We start from the raw sequence: 5,481 nt of genomic DNA, 5'->3' as shown, positions 1-5,481 counted from the left end.
ATGGAGACAGAACAGGAGAGGAGCATGAGCAAATAATGAGTGCTCGGTAGTTTAAACCCAGATCCTAGGGGCCCAAGTGAATAGACACCTAAATACTTCTGAAGATCTATCAAAGTCATCTCAATTCTCTATTGAACTAATGGACCACACTTGGTGGAGCCTGGGACATACTCCTCAGCAGTAGCATGCCACATTCAGCTGAATCAAAACCCCAAATCATCTCAGGTTCATTTGTCACTACCTGAAATCCTACAGCCCAAACTAGCTTGAATCCTTGCCTTGGAAAACATTCCTTGTCCCACACTTTCCAGGTCTGACCCTGCAAACTATGGATCACGTGAGTATCTTTTACTTGTGTGAGGCTCACATGGGAGAACCTATTTGCCCATTACAGATTTGTAAAGGGATGGTGGAGGCAAGTAGAGTTGGTCAACATATTTTAATTGTTGACAGATTTGTATCAAAATTTGATTTTGGCAAATGACCCACACTAGGGAAATGGAGCATTTTTCTACCAAAAAACTCTAGATATATGTCTTTGTGGGGCAGTTCCCATCTCTACCGGAAAATCTGCAAATCACCTTCAAACTCCGAGATATTTCTTCCCTCTGCACTAGGCTATTAAACCAATTAATCCCCAAATAAAAGGAAGTCTTCCATGAACAAAATAAAAAGAATAAATCAATTCCCAGAGCTATTTAAATGGTTTCCTTTAAACTTAGAGAGAGCTCGTAAAATCCCACTGCAAAAGGGAGACGTTAAAAAACCCAAGCTTTATTATAATGCTTGGAAAAAAACCCACCCTGTATAAAGTGTGCCATGAATCTCATCCTGAGTGAGTGATATTCAGCTCCAGAAGAATCCAGGCCCCTCAGTCCACATCTTTGAGTTCACCAAATAGAAGAAATATTAGCAACTGCCTGACAGGAGGGGAAAAAAAAGTCTTCAAGATAAAAGAACAAGACTAATTTGGCACTGTGTTAAAGCCCCTTAAGACTAGGCACTGGCTGTCCTGGGCTTCAATCCAGAGTTTTCATCATTATAATGATGTTTATGAAGTAAAATTCTAATGCATCCATTATGAGAAGAAGATAGCTCTGTTAAGATTTCAAGGTTAATTGAAAAACAGGCTAATAGCATGGAGGAATGGGAGCTGGAAAGCTTCTACTCGGAGCCAGGAAGAAACTTTTCAGGAAAGAAAGTGCTGACTTTATAAAGAGGGGTTGATGCATCAGCTTTTGTCTAAACCTAGATTTGGGGCAAGCTTTCCACCTGTCATTACCTCCTGTACAGGGCCATAATAGTTGGTAAGTGTTGCAGGACGGCGTTTTGCATGTGGGTTTGGCCCTACCCTCTGATATCATGCTTGGCATATGGGCGAACCTCCTTATCCTGTGCCTTGTATCTCTCACCTGTTGAGACACGGCCCTGAACAAGAGATGATAACTGACACCGAGGTGGGTTCTTCTCACCATTCAACTGGAGTTGTCCAAAAATGTAATTTCTAGTTTTTTAGCCAGAGATGAGAACTGAGGACTCCCAGATCACAAGGCTCAAGCCATGGAGCTGCAAAACAAGAGTCCTTCCACCACACTCTGGAGTCATGCCTCTGTGCAGCCAACAAGGCAACGTTTCGAAGAAGAGGATGCATCTGCCAGGGTTCATTGCGCTTTCAAGTTAGAGGACCCCCTTACCCATTTGCCCCAGTCCACCAGAGACTCTCTTAAATAACAGTGAATAGTTTGGGCCATTTGTGCATTATACTGTCCTTAGCTAAAAAAAAAGAAATAACGGGGGGAGGGAAGGAATATAGTCAGACCTGGATCACTGGCACTCATCTTTTATTTGGTCATCAATTGAACTATAGGAAAGACTCTGAACACTTTTTTTCCATGTATGTGAAAACTGACCCTTCCAAATCAAGATGCTGTTTTACATAGCACATCTTATTCCACATCCATCACTGGCCACTGCGTGCCTTGAAGAGGAAGACCAAAACCTTGAATCTGATTTAATATTTTGTATTTCCTTGCTGCTGGAGGAAGCAGAGGATGGACTTGATGTGTTCAGCTGTCTCCAGCATTGCTCAGAAGAGAAGCGGCAGTGTTTTTACCAGCTGGCTTTGCTTAAGTGCTGAAGACTTTGAGCTCAGATAGAGTTGCTGTTGTACAACTGGGAAGTGACAGAAGTACAAAATGAGGTCAGGTCATGGGGACAGAGTCTTCTAACCAACCAGATATATTAGCAAGTGCTACTCTTGGATACTGAGAAGTGAGAGAAGTAAGGACTGCAAGAGTACGCCTAAACTACAGGCTAAACAGACCAACTGCAAACACCTACCTTTGGCCAAAGGCGTCTTCACCAGAGCGAGCAAATGCTTTCCTCTAAGTACTACTAAACCACTGGCTTGCTTAGTTTTTACTCCAACTAGCTATCCATTTATCATCTGATCTTCCCCACTGGGCTTTCATGGCTGTACTTGTGTAGATGCGTGTGGTGAAAGAGAGGTAGGTAGAGCAGAGTATCATGCAGATTCAGGCACGTGACTCCATGTCACCAATTCTCCTAATGGCTTTCTTTCCTGATTTTGAACAGTATAGGGGAGAGAGTGGATCCTTCTAGGACCCCACTGATGAAGGCATCTAGTAGGAAGTGCATCCCACCAGGAAGACTTCAAACCACTATAGCATGATTTTGGACCATCCCTCCTTTCTGGCAACCCACAGCCAGCAGCATCCTCCATCCAGTGACAGCAGGAGATCAGTCATCAGTTCTACTGAAGTCGTCCCAATTCTGAGTCGTGGACTAAATTTAAATTGTGCCAGGTCTAGGGTATTATCTTTTTAGCTGAGTGTGTTTGGAGCTAAATCTCTGGAGATATGACACTAATATGCAGTTGGCTACAACTACCTTGATGTATGCAGGGTAGTTTCTCAATGCTGAGAAACTCCATTTCTCAATGTTGGTTGGACACTGCATGCCTGAAGGAGGAAAGGCTCTTTTCCTAAATGAGGTGTTGACTATTTCAACCAGTTGCTTGTGGCCCTCTTTCGCAAGCCAGAAAAGACAAAAGTTGGATCTGCGGAGCTGTATCTAAACACCTTCAAGGTGTCCAGAACTGCTTGATGAGCAAACGTGCTGAACGTGCTGAATGATTTCCGTATCTAATCTGTCCCTTGCTAACTGGATGTGGGGGAGATGGAAAACTGCACTGTCAACCTAAGTGCTTGGATTTTTACAAAAATCTAAACCATAATTAACTATATGAGCTATACTTACTAAATGGAGACACACAGTTAAAAGATTAATGACATTGAAAATGCCATAGAAGAAACAGATGGCCAAGTCTCAGGACTGCCCACAAGTACAGTCTTGCTTATTTTTCAGAGGGCACAAGTCTACTGCTGTTAGCCCGGGAGACCTTGTGACACAAATGCCACAGTTGGGCCTGTGGGTAGATGTTGACTCCTTAATGACCATCACCTTATCAACCACCTGCTATTTCCTAGAGTCTAAAAATATTTGTGAATGCAACTGGTATATAAATAGAAATACATTTTCCTACTGGATGAGACTCTGCCTCCCACATACAATCTGTTTGGGAAGACTCAGGGCGTAGTTCTCTGCTCCAGCTCATTTTCTGTTTTGGACTCCCATTTACGATTCAAGAATAAACAACTGACATCCTGTCTGTCCAACCATTTATGAGGCCTAGAATCATAGAAAATGAGGGTTGGAAGGGACCTCAGGAGGTCACATTTAGTCCAACCCCCTGCTCAAAGCAGGACCAGCCCCAACTACGTCATCCCAGCCAAAGCTTTGTCTACCTGCGTCTTAAAACCTTCCAAGTTTGGAGAGTTCACCACCTCTCTGGGTAACCTGTTCCAGTGTTTTACTGCCCTCCTAGTAAGAAAGTTTTTCCTAATATCCAACCTAAACTTCCCTCGCTGCAAATTGAGACCATTGCTCCTTGTTGTGTCATGTGCCACAGCTGAAAACAGTCTTTTTTGGATCCACCCTTCAGGTATTTGAAGGTTGCTACTAAATCCCCAGTCTGCTCTTTTCCAGACAAGATAAATCCAGTTCCCTCAGTCTCTCTCCATCAGTCATGTCCCCCAGCCTCCGAACCATTTTTGTTGCCCTCCGCTGGACTCTCTCCAATTTGTCCACATCCTTTCTGTAGCGGGGGCCCAAAACTGAACACAGTACTCCAGATGTGGCCTCACCAGTGCTGAATAGAGGGGAAGAATCACTTCTCTCAATCTGCTGGCAGTGCTTCTCCTAAAGCATCCCAGGTTGCCATTAGCCTTCTTGGTAATGAGGTCACACTGATATCTCATATTTAGCTTATTGCCCACTGTCACCCCCAGGTCCTTTTCTGCAGAGCTGCTGCCCAGCCAGTCAGCCCCCAGACTGTACCGGTGCATGGGATTGCTCCATCCTAAATGCAGGACTTTGCACATGTGGGGCCTGAAAGCTGGTTAGTATGGCTTGCATCTTGAGAAGGCTGATCCGTCTAGAGGAAGAAGGCTGATCCCTCTAGGGGAAGATGGTTTAGTTTGGTTCAGTGATTTAGGCTATGGAAGGGGCTCAAAGTGTAGACTAAATTCTCAACTACCCCAGGTGTTACATACGGTCTGGTGTCAGTCACTTCAAGTCATTATACCTCAACATTCCCAGTCTGCAGATCGGGAAATAATGCTTCCTTCTTTCTTTAGACTGCAAGATCCTGAAGGCAGAGATGCATATGTACGTGGATAGAAAGGAGATAGCATTGCGGTGGCTTGATCTCAGTTAAGGCTACTAGGTACTACCCAAATACAATGAAATAAGAGAAATCTCAGCTGAGATATTCATGTGTGGACTGGATTTAAAGAAACAAAAGAGGTGACTTGGAAAACACAACACATTGGCATTCATCAAGGTTAGTCAGAACGACATGCTAAGAGGGTACCAGCATTGAAAAGACTATCTGAGCAGCCACCAGTTCAGTCCCAAATTATGAACATATTTGTAGATGAAAGGTGATAACTAAGGGGGTGGGAGACATTTTGTACCTTGGGCAAAACTGCTCTCAGCACCAGCTGGGAAAATTACCATTTTCACCCACGTGTATTTTGTCTCAAGAGACAAATGGTCAGGGTGGGGGAGGAAATCCAAACATGTTTTTCTTTGCTTCTCATCTAACGAACATGAGAAGAAATAGAAAGGATAAAAATAATAAGTGGAAAACTCTGTAGAAGTTTGATTCGTTTCTGGGTACGTTCTTGAGACACATTCCCTCGGGGCAGCCTATAGTGCAGCTCATCGGTACTCAAGCTTTAAACTAGCTAACTAGGATACTGCTAACAACCTAGTACTGTGCTAGCACAGAACTTGGCACTGGCTGCAAAACCCCTGTAAGAAGCTGGACCCAGACTCCAGGGGCCTGTCTGAACTGAGCTCCCTGTCGCTCTGGCTGTAATCAGTACCTGAACTAGC

Source organism: Alligator sinensis, unplaced genomic scaffold, assembly GCF_000455745.1.
Source record: "Alligator sinensis unplaced genomic scaffold, ASM45574v1 scaffold628_1, whole genome shotgun sequence".
Classification (NCBI taxonomy): Eukaryota; Metazoa; Chordata; order Crocodylia; family Alligatoridae; genus Alligator; species Alligator sinensis.
This window is presented reverse-complemented; position numbering follows the sequence as displayed.